The sequence below is a fragment of the Leuciscus leuciscus genome (genome assembly GCF_965113295.1).
Source record: "Leuciscus leuciscus genome assembly, chromosome: 19".
Taxonomy (NCBI): Eukaryota; Metazoa; Chordata; class Actinopteri; order Cypriniformes; family Leuciscidae; genus Leuciscus; species Leuciscus leuciscus.
Window position 1 is genome coordinate 31,413,769 of NC_138743.1, and position 13,896 is coordinate 31,427,664.

General features: G+C 36.3%; 2 long non-coding RNA genes across 8 annotated transcripts in view; one reads left to right on the forward strand and one right to left on the reverse strand.

The window, feature by feature from the left end:
- Positions 1–13,896, reverse strand: part of LOC309482859 — a 95,518-nt gene that overhangs the window by 66,299 nt on the left and 15,323 nt on the right. The gene's annotated exons all lie outside the window — the stretch shown is intronic.
- Positions 11,911–13,896, forward strand: part of LOC309482857 — a 157,612-nt gene continuing 155,626 nt past the window's right edge. For all 7 annotated transcript variants that reach the window (XR_014200393.1, XR_014200394.1, XR_014200395.1 and 4 more), the window contains exon 1: positions 11,911–11,967. This is a non-coding gene — a long non-coding RNA (uncharacterized lncRNA). The remainder of the gene's footprint in view (positions 11,968–13,896) is intronic.

A 13,896-nucleotide genomic window follows, 5' to 3' on the forward strand; every position in this document is an offset into this window, starting at 1 on the left:
ATAGGCAGTGAGAAAACTCCAGCTGCGCTCTGCTAAGCGCCGGCTCGTGGATGTGGTTCTCTGTTGGCCCTTTGGCCCAGGACGGAGTTGAAATGAAACTAGAGAGGGTTAGACAGGAAGGAGCAGGAGCATGTGACAGTGTGTTTACTGCTTGTGCTCTCTCACCTTTTAGTCTGGCAGTCTGGAATGTTCCACTTTCACTCAACCACGTTGAAAGGAAATAAGATTTGGGAGTGTGGGTGTGTTGGCGCTCGAGGCTAAGGATTGGCCTCGGCCTAATGCACACGATGAAACTTTGTCCGTGTCATGGGTGCAATTCTTGAGATTTCAGGCTTATAAAAAAAGTGGATGTTCAAGACCGCCGTAATCAGAGATGCCCAAGAGTGTCTGTCATTCACAAAACATCTGGCGAACTAAATGAGATACACGCAACCACCTGCTACGGTTTTACTCGTGGAGCACAAACTCAGCCGCTCTAAAATTAGATGTTTAACATGTGCTTTTCTTCAACTTTCTCTGCTACTGTTTTATACGGTCAGGATGGTATGGGGAAGACACCAGTATAAGACCTTGTAAGGTGTATCGGAGGCCACCGTTTCAGGTCCAAAAGCTCTATCAGATGGCAAACGCAAACAACAAACAGTGTTGACACTCATGGTGTACTGTATACTGCCGATAAATCGTAATCCTAAATTTACTGAAGGTAGAGGCTTGGACCAGGAAACAACATTCCTTACGTCATGTCTTAGCAAGTGGATAGTAAGAGAAAAAAATAGTTACATGAGTGGTCAAGGCTTTTTAAGTGAGGCCAAAAGGGTAACGGTAGGGACTCACCAAACTGACACTGAAGAACACGTGCTGATGAAAGCCTGTGTTGTCTCCTGTGTCGGGAAAAAATCTGTGCTTGAACTCACTGAAAGGACAACAGGCGACTGTCAACTAGCATGCCTCTGTGTAAAGGAGATAACTGTCTATTTAAGCAGATTTATTCGTCATTCAAAAAGGGAAAGCGAAACAAAGACTGCAGGTATACAAACCATAAACAAAGCAGCGCTTGCTTACCATTTTGAATATCAATCTTGCTGATCATGTTCTTTATTCCACTCTACTCATGTTATTATGAAAATATTCTAGCAGTGGAATGCTCAGGTAAGATGATGTCAAATTAGAATTAAATTTGCTTGCTTTCATCACTTTTACTCTTATCCCTTACGAAAAAGAAGTTTATTCAAGTGTTCTATTAGTATACTTCTTTTAAACTAAAAATAAGAAAGTATACTTTCAGTCTACTTTTTATATACTTCTCAGAAATATACTTTATGTACTTCTCAGAAATATACTTCAAATTGCACTTAAGTATACTTGACTTATACTGACAGAAAAGTCTAAGTATATTTAGCCTATACTTGTTGATCAAGATATACTTAAAAGTATAGTTAAGTATTCTAAGTATTTTTTGCTTGTACTTGTGTTTACTATTTTAATTGAGTAGCTTATTAAATACTTTTTTAAAAACATAATATTACACACCGTCTTATAAACTAACATGTTCAGCTTTATATAGTAACAAAGTTTCGGGTGGAATAGCTTATAGAGTAAATAAAATAAGCATGGAAAATAAGTTTATTCAAGTGTTAGTATACTTCTTTTAAACTAAAAAGAAGAAAGCATACTTTCAGTCTACATTTTAAATACTTCTCAAAAATATACTTAATTACACTTAAGTGTACTTGACTTATACTGAGTGAAAAGTCCAAGTATATTTAGCCTATAGGCCTACTTGTACTCAATCTTTTGATCGAGATATACTTAAAATTTTAATTATTCAAAGTATACTTGGCTTGTAGTTGTGTTAACTCTTTTGATCGAGTAGCCTATTAAATATACTTTTTTTACATAGTTTTTCATATACAGTCTTATGAAACTTTGTTTGAAAATATTGATTAAAATGTTGCTATAAAACAGATATGTTTCTAATTCTGCGTATCTGAATTTTTGTGTAGGCTAGTCCACTGGTAGTGTACATATTTACTTTAATTAAACTTTTCCCCACCATTGACTGAATTTTCCAGCTATCCATGTTTTCACTGTTATACGGTAGGGGGCGCTATGACACATCTTCTAGTACAGAATCTCTGGATCAAAACACAGGTGAAGAAGAAGCTGAAACAAGTGATAGAAGATTGCTCACTCAAATGTAAAATAATGTGATATCAAACATTAAACAGCTTGTAAATCAAAACTGCTTAATATTTCCAAATGAAATGAAGCGTAGGCCTAACCCATGAAGAGAAAACGACTGTGAAGCTTTGGGGGTGTTGGACTCGATCTACTTCATCTGTGTTTTGATCATTGTTCTGGATCTGATCAAGGCGTAGTCTTTGACAAAAATTTGATTTTTCTCAACTATTTTCTCAACATTTTAACAAAATGTTTGCCTTTCTTTATGAAACTTACTGACATTCAAGTGTTGATAAAAAAGGATGAAGCTAATATTTTTTTTTTTTTAATTAAAGTAGAGTTAAAGGTATTTTTCAAGTATAAAAAATTACATTTGAACATAGTAGTGTACTGTAGGCCTACTGCAACTGCAAAAATTGTATATAAATAGTAAACTGTAAGTATAATGTTAAGTTCACTTAAAGAAAACTTGAGAATAAAACTACTTAACTAGTAGTTTACTGAGAGTACATTAAAAGAAAACTTGTAGAATAAAACTACTAAACTAGTAGTTTACTGAGAGTACACTAAAAGAGTAAAAATAATATATAAATGGTAGCCTGGTTAACACCAGACCCTTCTCAGTTGAAACTGAGTGTAGGGTCTGGAGAAGCTATGTAGACAAATCATTTCCAAAGGGGCGTCACCAACCGATGTAGCTCAAATTCCTCTGGGCGCAATTGGATAGTCTTAAAACCAATCAGAACGATGAAGCACTGTAAACCCAGATTTTGTTTCTAATTAAACTTACGAGTAATCATTACTTATTCTTTTATGTTTAGTAAAAACCTGCTATCATTACTAAACAACATTAGTTGTTTGTACTATTTAGCTGAAAGATTCATTGCACTAATCATGTTAAGCTGAGATAATGTTAAACTTCTGTAAGGGAGGGGCGTGGCCTATTTAAACAGGTGACAGTGCGCAGAGTGTGCCATTGCAAGTTTGAACCGAAGTCGAACATTACCAGCTTAACTTATTACTAAACAGACTGACTTTATTTCTATCAGACGTCTACAAAATATCTTGTTGAGAATCAACAGAGGTTTAGATGTTGATTATTTATTGTTTCATTTGTAGTCACCATGATGGTGAAAGGTGTTGGCTTTAGTTGGGTTCTAGCCTTTGATATTTAAACATTATATTTTCTCTGGCTGCTATAACTGTGCGTTTAAAAAGCACAATAGTTATAGCAAAAAGCTAAGAATAATGTGATCTATAAATTTCCCTTCAGCGTCGCTGCGCTGTCAGCATCATGTAAATCCCTCCTCAAACATTTATGATTGGTGCCGCGATTTCGGCGGCACAGATATGCCGGAAGTAGTCTGGGTTTTCTCAGGCTATATAAATGGTAAACTATAAGTATGATGTTTAGTTCACTTAAAGAATACTACTAGTTTAGTAGTGTTATACTACAAGTTTTCTTTAAATGTACTCTCAGTAAACTACTAGTTTAGTAGTTTTATACTACAAGTTTTCTTTTAATGTACTCTCAGTAAACTACTAGTTTAGTAGTTTTATACTACAAGTTTTCTTTTAATGTACTCTCAGTAAACTACTAGTTTAGTAGTTTTATACTACAAGTTTTCTTTAAGTGAACTTAACATCATGCTTATAGTTTACCATTTATATATTATTTTTACTCTTTTAGTGTACTCTCAGTAAACTACTAGTTTAGTAGTTTTATACTACAAGTTTACTTAGAGTACACTAAAAGAGTAAAAATAATATATAAATGGTAAACTATAAGCATGATGTTAAGTTCACTTAAAGAAAACTTGTAGTATAAAACTACTAAACTAGTAGTTTACTGAGAGTACATTAAAAGAAAACTAGTTGTGCACTTAAAGTTTACTACTGTTACACTTATAGTACACTTAAACATATACTTTTATATACTTCAAGTGGGCCAATTCAGTCCCAAGCGGTATTAAAATAGTACACTTACAAGTTTACTACTAGTACATATTGACATTAGTATACTTACTACATAAAGTATACTTAAAAATATACTTGAACATTACTCAAGTATACTTCATAAAATGAACTTGAAGTATACTTTTTTTTCGTAAGGGATTCTCGTGCACTGACTCGTTTGCTAAACTGAAGAGCCAATCAGAGTTCTCTCTCTCAGACGAATCTATATGTTAAATCGGCCAAAAAAACAAAAGAAACAGACAGCGTCCGACTAGAGTCAACGGTGCACCGAAAAAAAGTCGGTCGACGCCCAAAAATGGCCCAACGTTGCCGACTGTCGGCTTGGTGTGTCCCTGGCTTAACATGTAAGAGATTTTCACCAAAAAATGTAAATAGAGTCATAATTTATTCATCCTCGTGTTGCTCCAAACCTTTTTTTCTTCTTTCAAGCTTCAAAAAGTACCATAAAGGTGTCATAAAGTAGTCCATATAATCTGTGCACAATATCACAGTTCTACTAAAGCCAGACAACTATAGCTGAAAAGCCAATCCTTCTCTCTTGACCTCCAGCCTCTTGGAGGAAAGATGTGGTCTATAGTCAGTGGGGTTCCGCAAACTAACCCTTTCCAAGTCATGTGGAAGATCTCAGACTATTTCTCATGGAGAGCTCAGGGCCTCTGCAAAGATCTGACATACAGTAAGATGTCACAGATCAGTAAGCATGTTAGATGATGTGTAACAGAAGCCCCACTGAGAACTGAAACATCTCACATCAGCTGTACACACATTAGCAGAGTTAATACACAACTCATTTGGCATCTATGGAATGATCATTGCAGCTATTTGGTACACACAAAAAATTAATTTGAAAGATTTACGCATTTCATTTGTATGACATATTTTCAATTAATTGAATTTTACAGTCTCTTGAATAGTGTACTTCAGGGGTGTACTGTTATTGACATTTACCATGATATACAAAAAAATGAAATATCAATATCATGTTAATACTACACATATCATAATATAGTAAATAATCCAGGCCAGTAACTGTCTGTTTGACACAGGTGAGTTCTTTTTTTTTAACGCTTTTGTACAGTTACGGTTACAAGTTTTCTCTCTGCTTCCCTATACTCACATTTTGAGTGTGACAAAAGAAAAGTGCCAAAAAAAGAGAAAAGAGAAAACAAATGAAACTGTTTAAGATTAAAGGGTTAGTTCACCCAAAAATCTAAATCTAAATCATCATTTACTCGCCTTCATGTTGTTCCAAACCCGTAAGACTTTTGTTCATCTTTGTTCATCCGTCTCTCCACTGACAGTCTACAAAACTACCACTTTGACACTTCACAAAGTTCATTAAGAGATCGTAAAACTAATCCATACGAGTTGAGCGGTTTAGTCAATTGCTTTATATGATGAACAGATTTCATTTAAGCTTTTATTCACATAAAAAGCTATCATGATAGCCTAAGTCTGAATTGATGAGTAGCCTACATGTAAATGATTTACTTAAAGTAACTTTATTTGCTTTGACATTAACGCAACTAATTTAACACTACACTAGTCTCTTGAGTATTACTTTCCCCATATTTTATAAAAAAAATTGGGGGGGTCTAATAAAAATTCCAACTGTGTATGCTGGAAGTACATAGATATACAACTGATAACTTTCTGCTGAAAACTTTCAAGGGAGGATGCCTTTGCCATTTAGAAATGAGAAACCTTCTTCATGTAGTTTCCAGACTGTTGCAAGAAAGGTATTTTGCTCATCTATAAAAGGTTTGCATGCTTTTTCAACAGAAACAGAGATGTAGAAAACACACTTGTACGATAAATAAAGATAATTCATAGCACACTGTATATTTAGTCGATATCAACCGCTTTCCGCCCTCAGACAAAGAACAATGAGACTATGAGAGCAATTGAAGTCCTCAGACTCTGTGAGGATGTGTAGACCGGTGTAACCCAAGCCCTTGTGAGTGAGGTGATGAGCGGGTATAAGGTGCAGCCTCTGACATTGAGTCCTGGGAAAGTTTAGGTGACCCATAAATAGGTGCCATTGGGTGGCTTTGTGGCTCTGTTCTCAGTATGGAGGTGGATGTAAATGGTCTGATACTAAGCTCTCAACAGTTATCAAGCTTGTTTTGACATCGGTAAGATCCTGTGACTCTCTTCTCTCCACTACTCTCTCTGCAGAGATGAGCCTTTGTTTGAAATATTGAGGCGGATTAGAGCGGCCTACAGTATCTCGCTCTGCTGCCTGAGCCGCTTCGTTTTAGTCTGTTCCGGGATAAGGATCAAGATCAAATGTGTTTTAGTGCATGACGTTCAAAATTATTTCTTATTTTTTGGTTTCCAAATGTGTGAGGATAAATTTAATGAATGTCTTCTTAGGATTGTTGTGTATGTCCTGCTCTCTTAAGCGGTGGTCACACTTCGAACATGCAAAATTTCTGCATCGGTCGTGATATGACGTCACACTGTTCAGCATAATGTATAAAAACATAATTCAACATAAAACAAATAATAATAAATCTGAAATGTAAAAATATACAATCTACTCCACTTTCTGCAACGCTGCAAACCAGCAGCTTTAATGTTTGTGTTATTGAGTTCATGCCATGGAATATCAATCTTCTATTGGTCTTATGTCTTACCGTCCCTTAAAGGAACCGTATGTAAGAAATGTATTTCAATTAATCATAAAATGGCCCTGATATGTCATTAGACATTAAGAAATCATGTTCATTTCAAATACTTATATCACTGACAACAGTAGTCCGGCCAGGATATTGTCATTTAAAAGTGAAGTTGCAGCCCTCAACTGATGTTGATGTTGTCATGTTGTGTTTTGGCCTGATGCTCCACCCTCCACCTATCTACCAATCACAAAGTCAGTAGTGTTTCGGCATCCGGGTTGCCAGCTCTGCTCTAGTTACCACAGCTGCAGCTACAAACGTGTCGGATAAAAAATGCCAGCCTATCTGGCAACCTGGAGTCAGGGGGGAGGAGGAGGGGATACACCGCTCTACAGTAATTTGAAAGTGATTGCAGTACCAGTTTTGGCCACAATCTTACATACGGCTCCTTTAAATTGATAATTAAACGTAAAAAGTTGGCCAAATGTTTGTTTTTTTTCAGATACTCAACAGAGTTGTAGATCTTGCTTTTTACCATTTAGCTGTCATTTACATGCATGTATAATTAGAGCTAGAAAACACCTTAATTTAAACACCACAGCTGATTTGCTCTTGCAGGCCACCCACATGATTTACTAATTACTGTTATTGTGTCATGCCAATCAAGGCTCTTAGACGGGAGCTTGTTAAAATAAACTGAAGCCTGCTGCACACAAGACCCTGTACTGAAGCAGCACAGATGTTACGTAACGCTCATGGAATGAGGAACCCCTTTTTTTGAGGATCATTCCAGTGAAAGTGGCTGGGAGGTCCACCAGACGGCCCTTTGTTTCTCTCTTTCATGCTGTTAAGCAAGTCTGAATGTGGAACAGTGTAATGCTATTGGGTCATCTGCCAGTCACAACTTTTGATGATGAGATTATGTTGAGCTGATTTAAAGTTTAAGCTTCACAATGGATTCATAGACGTTGCATTTAGCATTAGGGTTTGGTAAGAAGGAGGTGCACGCAGCATTACTCAGCAAGATTGAGAATAAATCTTTTATCGCGTCCGGCGAGGGTAAAAAAGTTATGGATTTAATGTTTCCTGTTATTAAGCCACTTAGATTTACTGTACAGAAACAAAGAAACAATGACTTTTGAACTCTCTGCTTGCAGTTCTGTTTTTTCACTACCAAGGCTATATTTATTTGATCAAAAATACAGTAAATTATAAATTGTAAAATATCATTGCAATTCAATATAACTGTTTTCTATTTGAATGTATTTTTAATTTATACCTGTGATGCTGAATTTTCAGCATTCATTCATTACTCCAGTCTTTAGTGTCACATGATCCTTCAGAAATCATTCTAATTTAGTGATTTGGTGCTCAAGAAACATTTCTTATTATTAACATTCTTTGATGAACAGAAAACAAAAGAACAGTATTTGTTGTAACATTTTAAAGTCCCCCAGTATAGTGAAAATCCAGCTGTTGTTTATATATGTGGTGTTTTTAATGTGCTTTAAGACAAACCATGTGCAAATTCATAAATCAACACCATTGCTGAGTATTTTCTCCTTAAATATGCAGTGAACCAAAGATTGCTGGTGTTTCTGACGTCACAAACTACCTTGTAACCAGTCAACGTGTGATCATCAACGAGTGGATCTCTGAGCTGGTGCGAGTGAGTGGAGACAGGGCTAATTTGCATATTCATAGAACTGCATATATATGAGTCAAGGGTGTAGAGTTAAATTCAAGCTATTTTAAGGCATGAAGAAACTTTTTTTCAAGGAAAAAACGTTTAAATATGTACCCTAATTTTGGTGATCAAAGCTTACAATTAATGACTAGGGGGACTTTAAATATTTGTACATTCACTTTTGATCAATTGAATGCATTCTTGCTAAATATTCTTACTGACACCCAACTTTTAAGTGTGTGTACAGTGTGTATGTGTGCTTGTGCATGTGTGTGTACATACTTTGCTGGCTGCTTTTGCTTTACAATCCAGTTATCGGCTTCATCAGTAAAATCATTAGGCCTCTGTGTAGGCACTTGTCTTACCATTTGCATTATTATTAGGGGTGTAACGATATTCGAACCGAACCGAAAAACCGCGATACACCACCCACGATACGAATCGCGATACTCTCATGGCGTACCGAACACGCCCGCCCCGCCCCCTGCTGCCCCGCCCCCTGCTGTCCCGGCTCATTGGACCTCATGTCTTATTATGTGTACACAACGAATACAGCGTTGCCTAACCACCATTAACCACATTTAATCGCAATAAGCTCAGTGTTTTGTTACATTCGATAATAAGCAAGGTGTAATCTTTCAAATTCTGTCTATTTGATGACGAAATTCAAACATTAAATGTCGTTTTGGCGCTCTTTGATGTGGCGTGACAGATCACCGTAGGCTACAAGGCTCCTCATTTCAAGCGGCAGCGCGGAGCGCGAGTAAACGCGATTCTCTTCCTCAGTTACAGAATAAACATGAATGGACACCTGAAGGTATGTTGAAAGAGACAGTATACTTACTGAAAGGCATCATAACTCGTGTAATCGCTCAGTCAGTGTTTCAACAGCGGAAATATGTCAGTAAAACGCTTCTTTTTTCACATAGCTTTATTTACCTCAGGCAAGTCATTCAGTGTCCACAGCTTGTTGGTTTGCTAAGGAAATGAACTCTTTCACTAAATAAATGCACTATATTAGCCTATATATTATATTTTACTTAACCTGTTAATGACATCTTGATTATTTTATGTATGTTTAAAATATCTGTCATGAAAATGACAGCAACTGTGTAAATTATTATATTTCAATAATAAATTAGAGTAAAAACATATGTTAATGTAAAAACTGCCTTATGTGCAGTTTACATGTTTTCATACAATTTGTTACTTGAGTGTTGATTATTATTATATCTAAAAATAAATAGCAACTGAATTTAGGCTAAAAGTCTTGGCTCTGTTGTTAAGCTTTAATGTTATAGTAATGTGCAAGTAAGGGCTCCTATATAGTTTACAGCATTAGCAGATAATTAGTTTTATCCTTGCGAAACGTTTACTTGTAATTGAATTAATTTAAAGACAAGGACACAATTTGTTAATTAAATTATCTGTTTAAAAACAAAAACAATTTTAGCTTTCTAAACCCCCCACTCCACCTAAATGAACCGAACCGAACCGAACCGAGACGTCAAAACCGTGGGACGTACCGAACCGTCAGTTTTGTGTATCGTTACACCCCTAATTATTATAATAGTTCTCTCTCTCTCTCTCTCTCTCTCTCTCTCTCTCTCTCTCTCTCTCTCTCTCTCTCTCTCTCTCTCTCTCTCTCTCTAATATCTGTTTATAACCTGTGCAAGCTCAGGTAGATATGTGGATGTGAGGGGGTTGTCAGGTCATTTGGGCTGGGCTGTCATGCTCCTTTATTCACAGCTCTGTAACCCTGTTATTGCCTGATTTTGATAGTGGTTTGATCAGTTCCTCGGAAGCCAAGCTGTAATAAAATGACATCGATTTCTTTCAAATTAACATACACTCTTAAAAGGATATAGTTCACTTTGAAATTAATTTTTGGTATGTTTTAGCTTACCTCAAGGGCATCCAAGATGTAGGTGAATTCAAGGGCATCCAAGATGCACTTGGACGTGGCTGTGTATAAGAGGTAAAAACGATATAAATACTGTTCGTTTTCTCACACAAACCGCTCGTTTCATGTCTTAGGCCATCAATGTGTACTTACGATGGGGAATTGTTTAATTTGGATGACGGGGAATTGTTTTAATTTGGACTCTGTGCATGCTCTTTGAGACAGTGACCATCGACCTGCATTATATGACTGACAGACAAGAACGGTTTGACCTAAAAATATCAAAATTGAAACTACTGTGGAAAAAAAGACACCTACATCTTGGATGCCCTTGAGGTAAGCTAAAACATACCAAAAATTCATTTCAAAGTGAACTATCCCTTTAAGAGATAGTCAAAATGTAACTGATTTTGAGGTCTCTGAAATTCGTGTGTTGATTGTAAAGGCTCCCTTTCATAAGATGGTGATTTACAAAATATCCTTTAAGGGGAAAATATAGCTGTTTATCACTGTATTTTAGTGCACATTGGAGCTCAACTGCTAAAAAAAGATGTGTTTGTGTCATATGGGTTCCAGAAATGCAAAGAAACACAATATTGTCAGCAATGACTGAAATGTAGAACATTTAGAACTTCTGATTTAATTCCAAGGAATTTCCTGTGTGCCCGACACTGAATGTGTCACACTTCCAGACGCAGTTAAGGAGCTTTGGTGTTTTTTTGTTGTTGTCGTTTTTCCAGAGCAAACAGATGCAGCTTTTCTTTTGCATGCAACAGTAAAGGAAGACAAAAACGCATCATGACTAACTGTATTGATCTGTTTTATTAAGCACATTGTTGGTGTATGAATCGCTATCAGGATGCATTCAGATTGAGTCATTATTCACTCTCAGAAAAAAAGGTACAAAAGCTGTCACTGGGACAGTACCTTTCAAGATTTCTAATATGTACCATTTAGGTACTAATATGTACACTTTTGGTTCCAATTTGTACCTTTGAGGGACTAATATGCACTCTTTAGGTACAAAGGTGTACTTAAAACAAATTATTTAGAAATATATAAGTAGGCCTTGATGGAATCTGTTGACTTTTTTCCAATGAATTCCTATTGATAGCCTAAGTTAATCAACTTAACCAATATATTTTATAAACAAACATGCAAGGGGATAAACAATTTAGGCAGAAATCCTTTTTTGGATTAGTGCTGGCACAGATTCTGTGTAGGCTTCTTAATAATAGCACACCTTTTATCCTGAACTCCTTGACCGTATTCCTGGCACTACTGATAAGGCCAGTGACATAATTCACTGTACTGTAGTCATCACCACACCTTTACAAACTTTTATTGTAATACACCAGGTATGTTTTCAGGCTGTTCATGAAATAACAGCTAAAATCTTTAGCAGATTGTACAGATGTGTTCAGACCTGAACACCACAGACTTTGTAAGAGGGTTTTAAGTCTGCGTGATGTTGGCCAAATTTGCCAGTACTTTAGCCACACCCCAACTATTCAGTGGAGGTATGAGAACATATACACAATTAAAGGGATTATTATAGGGTCATGATCCAAAGGACACGGATAACACATTAAAACAAGGTACAGTTCGTAAACATTAGTTTCTACATGAGCTACAGTATCATGAACTAACATGACATTTTTTTGCCGAATTGATTAATCTAGGTTAAAGTTAATTGATAAGAATTATTTATTATTTTGTTTGTTTGTTTGTTTGTTCATAATACATCAAAAATACATGTTAATTCATGTAAAAATAACACTACTTAAAAGTTAATATAGTTTTAGTATACACTACCGATCAAAATTTTGGGCTTAGTACGTTTTTTTTGAAGGAAATTAATACTTTTATTCAGCAAGGACACACTGAATTGATCAAAAGTGACAGTAAATGCATTCATAATGTAATAAAATATTTCTGTTGCATTTACTAAATGCATTTTTAATGTTATGAAATATTTCTATTTCAAATAAATGTTGTTCTTTTGAACTTCCTATTCATAGAATAATTATGAAAAAATGTATCACAGTCAGAGCAAAAATATTAAGCACCACAACTGTTTTTAACATTGATAATTAATAATATGAAGAAATGTTTCTTGAGCAGAAAATCAGCATATTAGAATGATTTCTGAAGGATCATGACACTGAAGACTGGAAAAATGGCTGCTGAAATGATTTAGCTCTGCTATCACAGGAATATATTACATTTTAAAATATATTAAAATAGAAAACAGATATTTTAAATGTTAATATGTCACAATATTACTGTTTAATTGTGATTGTTTAATTGTGTGTTTACTGTTTTATTCATGTTTTTGTAACTTTTGTATTTGCCATATAATGTTCATACCAACTGTGAACCATTCCAGCATTTTTTATCTATACCCCATTGTGGCGAGCAGGACGGGGCAGAGGGCCTTGAGAGAACGGCGCGAGGCCAGTGGCGTGATTGATAATGAGCGCGACACAATTTGAACACAATTTATCTTTGGCGGTATGGTTCCTTATTGGGGCTCTTGCTCCATAATTAATAACATACAGAGCTTTAGCATTAACCTCCCATAGAACCATCAGCTTGAGTGATATACAGATTTAAGACAGTTTTAGTAATGTCTTTAAGCAACAGTTTTAACATGTAGACGTAGCAGTGAAATCCGGGACGTCTATACTGTAGCTTGGCTATGAGGATGAGTGTCTCTTTGTGATGATGTCCGTGACGCTAGGACTAATCTGAAACAAGAAAGACAGCCAGAAAGTGCACGGAAGTATGCTAGATACTTATAGTGGGAGGGCGGGAGGGTTGCGAGTAGTTTGAGCATGTTTCCTGGGCAGTACCACGTATATATATCCTCCTGGTCTAATAGGAGAATGGTAGTGGTTGGAGTGATTTGACAGCTGACCACGTCAGCTGATCGCGGCCTATGCCTATGTGGCCTTTCTGAACTAACGCTGCACTCGATTTCAGACGAGACCACTTTGGCAAGTTACTTGAGTTTACTGAACACAATTTATCTTTGGCGGCATGGTTCCTTATGGGGGTTCTTGCTCCATTATTAATGACATACAGAGCTTTAGCATTAACCCCCCCAAACATAATGAGAGGTATTAACTGCTCGAAGAAGAAAATGTGGAATTGGATGCCTGAAATCGTGATTTTGATGAAGCAGAATCGAAGCAGTACGTAATAAAAGCGCATATGATGGGTATATTGGCTGGGATTTTAGGCACCGAGAAAGTGTTGCAGAAATCTGAAAAAGACTACGGCGAGTCATACGTTTTTTGTGTCGTCTTTGCTAGCCCTGATCTCGTATAGTGTGTAGCTGAATTTAGATATTTTTGCAATGTTGCATTCAGTCTAGGAGTGTTTGGCTGAAGTCCGGGCAGCCCAGTCGCTATGAAGCAGCTCCCGGACACAGGCGTCTGAATTCCTGGAAATTGAACTGGGACAGAGAGTCAACTATTTTATTATCCAGCCCGGGTATGTGAGTAGCTTTAATTGTAAAAATG